The sequence below is a fragment of the Serinus canaria genome, chromosome 20, assembly GCF_022539315.1.
Source record: "Serinus canaria isolate serCan28SL12 chromosome 20, serCan2020, whole genome shotgun sequence".
Taxonomy (NCBI): domain Eukaryota; kingdom Metazoa; phylum Chordata; class Aves; order Passeriformes; family Fringillidae; genus Serinus; species Serinus canaria.
Window position 1 is genome coordinate 14,731,823 of NC_066333.1, and position 10,039 is coordinate 14,741,861.

The 10,039-nt window shown below is 41.2% G+C and overlaps 1 protein-coding gene across 10 annotated transcripts in view; it reads right to left on the reverse strand.

The window, feature by feature from the left end:
- The window catches only part of NCOA3 (nuclear receptor coactivator 3), a 52,470-nt gene extending 44,246 nt beyond the window's left edge, over positions 1–8,224 (reverse strand). For 4 of the 10 annotated variants that reach the window (XM_030231493.2, XM_030231497.2, XM_030231490.2 and 1 more), the window contains exons 1-2: positions 7,976–8,224; positions 1,283–1,322 (exon numbers count right to left, since the gene is read on the reverse strand). The gene's annotated coding sequence lies outside the window, so the exon portion shown is untranslated. Of the gene's footprint in view, positions 1–315; positions 453–1,282; positions 1,323–2,852; positions 2,933–7,975 lie in introns of all 10 variants that reach the window. The other 6 variants (XM_030231495.2, XM_030231491.2, XM_050982273.1 and 3 more) reach the window with 5 other exon arrangements.
- Positions 8,225–10,039: the final 1,815 nt, after the last annotated feature.

Here is a 10,039-nt window from a genome sequence, read left to right on the forward strand (position 1 = left end):
TTGGCAAAACTAGACTCTCAGATTTGAGACTACAAGATCAGAAACTACTAAGACCAAAATAAGCTACTGAAGAAAGGAAATCAAAATAGTTCACATTTTCCATGCATAGTATCAGTGCTTATATAGGATTAATTTAATTGAAAGGAATAAGTACAGCTACTTAATACAAAGGTGCCAGTTCTAAACCCCTATTTGTTCTTGAAATATGGAAATGTTTCAAGCTCAGTGCTGTAATTACAATCTGATTAAGTTTGAGTATATGCAGGTACACTTCATTTGGCGGCAAGAGGTATTTAGTTCAACAAAAATGCCTACCATTCAATATTTGAAGAAAAATCAGTTGTCTTCCCATGTTATACTAACAGATTTGAGCCTTCCATTAATTAGGATCCCCTTTCCTCTATTTCTTTTTCATATTCCGTGCCATATTTCCTTCACAGTGAACAGCGTGCCTTCAGTGAAATTGCAAAATACAGACAGAATAGAATCCCCCCAAAATCAGGTTAATTAATCTTTCCACAATACAGTCAGGTTATCACAGAGTATCTGCTACAATTTACTGCTCAAAACAAAGCTGTAGTGGTATTGTGCATGTCTCTGGTCAAATAAAATCTTGGATTTACAGGCTCAATTATTTAAAAATTAAGCAAGGTGGTGCTTCCTTTCTTGAGACCAAAATCCCACTGAATAGAATCTCCAGACAAGTTTTCCATTTCACTACTCTCCAGCAACAGATATAGAAGCTGACATATCAATCTAATCAAATATTGAAGGCTAAATTGCTCACCCCAGAAGCTCCAACCAAACCTCAAACAAACAATACCCTTCAGTGATTCGCATTATATCTGCACTGAGCCCAGAACAGATTTAGCTAAGAAACCCTGTTTCATCATCAGTCTTTCAAAATAACATGAATACTTTGCTCAGAACAATTATTGGTTACTTCAGGAAGAAGAAAACTCTAGTACTAATGATAGATACACCCAAGGATACAGTGTATCTGACATCTTAGGAGGAGCATCTTTTAATGGTCCAAGTATTCCTCAAAAGCCTTACAGTGTTAGATACCACGAAGCATACCAAAGCCAGGTCATTCCACACATTTCCTCAAGTGAGGTGGAAGACAGCAAAGTATATACCATTTTAACATGGAACGTGAAGAAAACGCCTTTATTTTTCTAAGGGAATTGAAATTATTTTCTCCTTTTCTTAACTCCCTGAATACCAATAGTTTATGAGAATTGATGTAGTGAAAACAAAGTAGTTGTGACAGGAAACTTACCGAGCACAGTATTCACTACAGCAGAAGCCAGTAGGAATGCCTAGAAAGAAAAAGCATATGAACGTGTTTTAGCATGCTCTCAAATTCAACAATCTACTGTTCAGGAATTTCCTGGTTCAACATAGTTCTCCTAGCAGCTGGATATTCTGCGGCAGTCAGTTCTGTAGTTAAACTCTACACTATCTGAAAGTAGCCTTTTTTTTATTTTTAACCCTGCCATCTGATAATAAGGAGAGTAACTGAAATGAGTGAAGAAGAAAACACTTTGCTCCTGTTGCTTTCCCATTACACTTGTGGTTTGTATAGATCTGTCTTGTACTGTAAGGCCAACATAAAAAAAAAAAGAGAGAGAAATGCTGGAAATACTGTGTCTTATTAAAAATACAGAGAAACATAGTCCATTTTACTCGTTGATACTGCATATACCAGAAATACTTACATTCAAGAGGAAGGCATAGCATGACTGTATAATAATGTAGTATTTTCAATCTTCTAACCTTTTTCTCCACTGGCAATGCTCAGCTTTTGGTACACTACTTAGCACTGGTCTGTCATTTTGACAGAAGAATTAATTCAGATTTACTTTTTCTATTTTACTGAGTGGAGGAAAATTGAACAAAGATCCACCGGCTATAGCACACCCTCTTCTTCCCCAGGTAAAACGCTAGGAATAAAGACCAAAGCATCACTAGAGTAAGGACAAGTCACCCAAATCAAATGATAGCAATATATTCAGTCAGTCACCCTGAAAAGAAAGTTCTCTTAAGTCACCGTGGCTTCTTCTTCAGTGATCACTGACTGGAACTACTACCTGTAGTTACTAAATCTACACTAGAGAAAAAGTCTCACTAAGACTTACAAATACATCTCAAGCTTTAACTTTGTATCAAATTTGTAAAGTAACAAACATATAAACTATCCAAAAGATATACAAAGCAATGGCAGTAATTTCAGTACTTTTAATCAGTGAGCAACCAATTAAAACATACACAATTTACAATTCAATCCTTAGGTAAGCTGGAAAAGATATTAAGGTTCATGTCAAGTTCAACATGCTCTACTTTTAACTTTAGTCATTAGCATTGTCATTAGCAGTAAATATGTGAGAAAGGATTATGAGCAGTCAGGAAGCCAGATGCTGAAATTTTTATATAATTATTAAAAAAAAAAAAAGTAGCCCAACAAAGAGAGGTAACAGAGAAGGAAGCACAATGGCCCTGACTTGGCTCAAGAGCTGTGGAAATGTACTATGCTGTCTTAAAAAGACAAAATTCCATTAACGTGCATTTAAAGGGTTCTGGTTTTGTATTTTCAATTTATACTAGTAAGACAGGAGCTTGTGATGTTGCTTACTTTTTACAAAATACAGTAGCTTAGCCCCCATCCCAGCATTTAAGAAAACAAAAACCTCAACCCAATATATGAAGGATTCTTTAGGCCCTACCCCAAAACAGCTTAAGCCAACAATAAATATCTGTAGTGACAGAAAGACAAGAAACATTCCAAGTACAGAGTCCTCTACATCTTGGAGAAAGGTCAAGTAGCTTTTTAGTAAATAAGAGCAACTTACACAGAAAAGAGCTTTAAGGTAGACAAATGAGGTTGAACCTGTAGATCCCTTCAGTTTGATTTTCACCATTGTACCTGAAACTATAATAATTTTAAAAATAACCATTAAATAATCTTTAAGTTTAACTCTTTTACAAGAGATGTGTTTCCTAATGTCTTTCTTCCTTTGTATATTAAAGATAGGATAATTAAGATTTTTAGCATAGCGGCATACAGTTCTTACTGGTAAGGTTGGTCCAGAATTACCTTTGGAAGAAAAGAATTACCATTGGTATTGTCACCTAGCAGCGATCATGTAGAAATAGGAACAGTTGACACACAACAAAACAAGAAACTAAATTAATATAAGCAGTAGTTGATACTTAGCATGAGAATTGTTTATGCATAGTCTCGCATATGAGAATTTATTTCTTGACAATTGATTTTTAGCAAGCACTTGCTTACCAAATAGTTTGAAGTTCCAGTCAGAAAAAGATTCCTAACTGGAATTCCAGCAATAAAAGCATGCCTGCATGTTATTAAAGGAAACAGTGGAAAATTTCTCAGGCTGACATCCAGAATGTCTGCGGTTCCTTTTCATATTTCTCTTCTTGCAACTTGCAAAGCAGATACTAAACCAGACCCTAAAAGCTTTTTGATTTTGGTTTGGTTTTTTTGTGTTTTTTTTTTAGTTGTTTGTTTTTAGGTTTTTTTTCCCTTTTCTTTTGTGAAGCCTGGAAATTTGCACTGCTTTTAAAGAGCTTTTTAAAAAGCTGTCTCAAATATACTGCTCAAACAACCTTCCACTTCTACCTAGACAGACTCTTTAGTTCAAAGTAAAAGTTTCATTGCTATAAAGCAGACCTAAGATGAGGGGGAATAAAAAAATTTGCTTATCTACCAAAAGCATTGCTTCGCCAATCTGAAATATTACTATATTGTGTAGCAATCTTGATAGCAGTCACTTGAGGTTCAACTACAGACAGATAGATGGGTAAGAGAAAACAAAGCAGTTGATAAAGCTACCTTGTAGCTGTACATTTGAACAGAAATTACAGTGGATGTCAATGCAAGCTATTCTGTTCCAATTAAGTGATCAAGTAATGGCTGTCCTTCAACTTAGTCGAATTTGCACTCAACAATTTTCCATCGCTCCTGAATTCCACTCATCATCCATGTTACCTGCTTATTGTCTCTCACACAGCCAATACAAGTCTACCAAGTTTGCTAGCACTAGTTCTATACCTCACCTCTACAAATCTTATTCATCAGCCTGGAACATATATCACCAAAGATTAGGAGGTTCAGCAGAAAACCTACAGCTGTAATACAAAAGTCTTTGAAAGCTACTTCAGCCAGGGAAGATGTTTCCTTTTTTTCAGTTTACTGTGCACTGATTAGAGAAACTACCTTCCTAATTTTAAGGGGGGGGGGGGATCAAATGTACACTCTAGGTTTACAGGAGATGTTTGCTTTGTTCTATTTTAATCAAGTGAACAGTTTGCAGATAAAGTAGGCTTGCTTTTGTTGCCATTAGTGCTATCTTTGAATCTATGACTAGATAAAAACTTGAAATACTGATTATGAGGGGATTCTTTCAATTACTACCTAAGAATGTTAAGCAATGTGCTGACTGACATTCTGACCCATTGAGCCAGAAATCTCTACTCTGAACATCAAAAAGGCAGCCATAGAAGATGAAACCAGGAGGGTACTATAACAAAAGATGCTGCTGTCTGCTTTAATTTTCAGCAGCAAAGATGGACTGAGCACAAAAAGAACTGCAAACCAAGTCATAATTAGACATCTGTCTAAAAGGTTTTAGAAAAAGTTTATCCACATAGAACGCTACCCCCTCAGACACATGCAGCAGCAAAAAGCAAGTAGCACAGTTTACCTTTTTCTGTGCCTTACTAGCCTCCAGACAACGTGATGAAAAAAACGCAGCAATATTAAGATGCTCATATACTCTACAGGGCAAAGTGTTAGAACTACAAATTGAGTGCACAAAGCAAAACCAGAGGAATGCAACCTTTGATTTAGATTTATTTAGTTCTTTGGACCCACACAAAATGAACAGAGAACCCCTGACTGACTGTTCTGAACAATCGTTTCCCCAAAATACTGGAGAGAACATGTATTTCACTGGGGTTTTTTGCAAGTAAATTGTTTAGTTCTCTCTTTTACTTAACCCTTCAATTAAAAGATAGAGCAACAAAAGTCACCCAACCTAATCCCGGTTACATTACCTGTTCAATCATTTGGGATGTTTCAGTGAGGCAGGGCATTCTGTTATTAGACACACAGCGCACAAAAGACTATATATCCTTCAAGAGATTGAAGGCAAGATAATTTTGTTTCATTTTTCAAAAATCAGTTTATTCATAACTGCAAATTTAAAAAGTCACCAATTAAGTATGATTAAAGTAACAGGATCCATCTGAAATATACCTCCCATTTATATGATGCACAAAATAATTTGATGTACCTTCACTCAACTAATTGCAGCATACAAAAATCACGGTGAGTGGAAATACATTCCATAGCAGATTTAAATCAGTAGCAGTTAAATTCTTTTACAATTGCCTCTTTCCTAATACACTACATCTAGAAACATCAACAGATTTAGTCAGGGGCGAAACGAGGAAAAACAAAAAACTACATAGGCAGGCTGCCCCAGCATTCAGGTCAGATATCCTTGGCATAAAGGATTCTATTTCTCCCCTCCCACTCTCCTCCATTTTTTTTATTATTAAAACAAGTCAGAAGAATATTTAAGATATGTCTAAATACAAAAAAAAGCTTGAACATGAAATGCAGAAGATCCTGTACGGTACAGTCCTTTAAGATCACATTTTCAAGAGAGACTCATTTAAATGCAGGAGTTGAAGCATCCTGTAGTGTCAGACTCTAGCGTCCAATACCTTTTCACATGCTATAAATGGCTTAATTTTGCAGGCAAATATCATCAAGACACCTTTTCTTTCTCAGAGTTCTTGAAAAATAAAAACAGCCTGCCCCCTCCACACCCTTTCCCCTTTCTAGGAAACTGTACCACAGATATTGATAATGAAGGTTTTGTGATTGTGATTTCTTGTCCATTATTAACAAAAATAATCCCATCATGATCGAAAGATAAGGTTCCATTGTAAAATAGATTTGCTTCTTCTTTCTAATCTGCATTTTGTCTCAGCTATATGTTAGGGTATACATCAGTGATACAGTGAGGAAAAAAAAAAGGTAACTAGGCAATGCAAAACTTCCAAGTTAATAAATCCAAAGCCAGGATGAACAAGGGCCTCAAAAGAACAGTTAAAAGAAACACAAAGACACAGGCAAGCCCAAAATGCAAGCAAGTCACATTCCAAATAAAATCACACTGGCAATAACATACTGTAATCAGGAGAGGTACTTAAAGTGAGGCTGAATGTTGGGTTTATTTTTTCTATCACTTCCCATATCCCTATCCCTAGCTTCACATGTCAGCAGTGAATCCATCAAATCCACTGGTATTAGTTAAAAAACCAAACCGGTAGTAGTAACAAAGTTGAAGGAAATTCTTTACAACAATCAGCTGAACAGCAGTTGTAACAGCAGTTAAAAGTAAATGTAATTACTGCATTTTATAATGGACAATCTTGTTTAAAAAACAAAAGTAACAAAACTGAAACAAACCAGAAAGCCCAACCCTCCCCCAAAAGCACCCAATTTAGTCTGTTTCTTCTAAATCCAAGCTTTTATTCTCTGGTTTTCACTCATATACTATTTGTTTCTATGAACCTATGTTATATTTTCAGAACATACAACTTTGTTTCATGTGAAGCAGAACACGAAGAACATTTTAAGATGGAAATACTCCATGAGAAAATATTTATTTTTACAACAGTGATGAAGCTCAAAAAAATTGTTAAGCTTATTGTAAGAATCCATCTTAAATGTATTACAGATACCATATCCTAGAAATTGCCATCCCTCACACATTCAGATTTCCTTTTGTTTGTCTTGTTATTTTAGTTAGACTTCAACATACTATTTTCTGTTAACTTCTATCTAAAAGAGGAAAAAGATACTGAGGAGCCAAATGAGTCTGAATATGAGCTGACAAATTGAGAAGCTTCGCTTTTAAAGGAAAACTTGACCGTGCTTAGGAATAGGAGCAGAAACCGCAAACAGAACCAACTTTAGAACCAAAGAAAGAGAATCGTGGGAATTATCTCAACCTCAGGTTACATTCTAATTCATAATCACCTTATTTATATCCCAGAAACAGTAACACCTACAGTGGCATGCGACCCGAGCCGAGGCGGAGGGGGTGATAGGGGGTGGGAATCTCGTCTCCACCCCTCAATAACATAGTTTCATTACAGCTACGAGGCAAAATGGATAAGAGGCACGGAAATGAAGCTTTCAGTTCCAGTGTTTTTCATCCCTTTTCTTATTACCAGAGATAAGAAGGAGACAAGAGAAGTCCGCTCTAAAACTTACCGAGGCTATAGGATGACCAGGAGAAGACGGATATCAAGGTCTTTGGAACCGCCTCGGTACCAGATAAACCCAGATGAATGGTAGAGAGGGCCATTCTAACCGAGGTATTTCACCCACACCCCGCCTCCGCTCAGACTGAGAAACCGTGGGTCAGACAATTCTAAAGCCAGGTCCACAGCGACCTCAGGTCTCTTTGTATTCTACGAGGAACCTCCACCCCAAATCACCACACTTAGATACGCATCACACAGCGACATGGGAAGCCTTCCGTCCACGAATCAATCCCCCGCCACTGGCCCACGAAAGCCCCCTCAAAACTCAGTCACCAGTAAAGTTACAAGAGCCAGAAAGAGGCAGCCACACATTGCCCGGGGATCCCCTCATCTCCAGCCCTGGGAATACTCCTCACACAAAACCTATCTACGCTCCCCTTCCTCCTCCCATCAGGAAGCCACGTTCATATTGAGGAGGGGGGCGAAAGACAGAAAAGAGCCACCCCTCAAGGCCACCCCCAAGCTTCTCCCTTCCGCGGCAAGGGGCAGTGCTCCCTTCGCCATCCCAGTCCCACCCCAACACTAGAAGCAGGGAGACGCGAACTAGAACTCCCCTCTCTCCATTCGTTACTCACTCACTCCCTCCCTCCCTCCGAACCCCACTCACCCGGGAAATGAGCCAGAGCTCAGCTACATCTCCATCTCCCCCACGCTCAGCCCCGCACCGCCATTTTCCTCACTGCCTGAATTTAAATCGGGACCAACGCGGAGACACCAGGCGGCGTAAGGTATTGTGGGACCTGTAGTACCCACAGGAGTGCTCGTGGTACTTGTAGTCCGCGCCGGGATTGCTGCCGGAGCCGCCGGACTCAGCCTGGTGCCTGCGCTCCGGTGTCGCCTCTGCATCGCCGCGGCCTCTGCAGTAGGGCGGGCTCAAACGGGGAGGAGGAAGCGGTCCCAGGGGAAGCTGCCTGTGCCGTGCACCCCCTGGCGCGTTCCTGCTCCGTGCTCGTAGAGGTCACAAAATGCCGTATCTGTATCATTAGGCTCCCTGGGAGTAAAAAAACCCCAAACCCTTCAAATAACGATTGAAAGAAAAATATTTATTCCCTTGAGCCTGAAATTTTCTACTGCTGCACCAGACATAGTTTTTCTTCTTTTTTTATACATAGTCTATAGGGGGCCTTAAATAGTGCTCCAGCTGGCATTATCTAATATTGAAATCGATTAACCACTGCAACAGTACGCACATCCACAGTACCAGTTAAATTAGACAATCAAGAGTTAATTGGATCATGATTTAATTAGATAAAAAAGCAGTCTTTTGCAAAGCTATCAGTCACCATCAAGCCCACCCCTCACTCAAACCCCAATGCCGCCACTGCGTCCCACCCCATGTCCCTCTCCTCGCGCCGCCGCCCCGCCCGCGAACCGCGAGCGGCGCGACGCCGTCTGGCGTCGCGCGCAGAGCCGCCCGCGTACCCCGTAACGCCCCCTGCCGGCAACCACCGCGCGATGCCCGCACACCGCCCTCAGCCTCGCCCCTGCGGGAAGAGAGCTGGCGGTGAAAAGAAGCTTGCGGGTCAAGAGCTAAAAGAGCTGAAGTCACCGGGGCTGGGAAGGGAATATCTAGGGCTGGAGCTGTCATCACTGCAGAGCTGGCATCGGGACTGCACACACCATAGGACCTGTAGGGCCGGCAGAGAGACTATGGTGTCCTTGTGCCAAAAACCCTGTAGGCCTGTGACATGGATGCAGGGGCTGGGTATTGTGACTGAAAGTAGAACAGGATGCGTGGAATGGAAAAGGGGGCTGCAACCTTGCGCCTGAAAACCCCAGTGATGCTGAGATATTGCCTCAGTTGCTGATGGCCACTGGAGGGCGGGAGCTGAAATCACTGCAGGGCTGGGAAGTGGACTGTGGGGCTGGACGTTGAATGAAGATGGAAAGAAACTATAGACCTGAGAACGGGGCTGTGATTATTGTGAGCAGATGTGAGCTCTGCTATCCCTTTGGACTGAGAAAGATAGAGCTTTCTCCCCAAGTTCCTTTTGAACCTGTCCTGCACCTGTTACAAGTTGTCAGTCTCCTTCAGTTTTGTGGGTCAGTCACATGTAAAACAGAACAAAGGGCTGGCATGCTCTGCTCATGAGGGGAGACAAGACAAGAACCCTTCTGCTCACACCAGACCTGCAGCTGCCAAACCTCACCAAAGCACCTGAGGAGCCCCCAGGGACTGATGGCACAGAAGGGAGGTGATGGAGCACAGCACAGCAGGCAGCCTTGCCCTCCATCCGGGTGTGAAGAAGGCAGGGCTGGGAACTGCCAGCAACATCCCACCAGGTCTGGCTCACAGTGCCACCCTGAGGGTTTCCTCCACCTTTGGGCAGTCCCAGCTGCTGCAGCTCACTTGACAGAGACTCACTGCCTATACTGTGCTTGGTTGCTCTGGAGAGGATGAAGCCGAGGACAGCAGTGGTTGCCTTCACATCCCCTGACTGCAGACGGGAGGGAGGGCGAGTTCTGTCACCTTGGGAAGGCATTCGCTGATCACAGCTGCCCATCTCTGGAGCGTGGCTCCATGGGGGGATAGTGATAAGGACAGCAGTGCTCACCTAACTTTGCACCTGAGGTCAGCTTCAGGATCTTGTCATACTGTGGGAGAGCAGAGCTTCTCAGTAAACACCAGCTAACACACTCGCTACCAGTGTTGACACTAACAATTCTCACC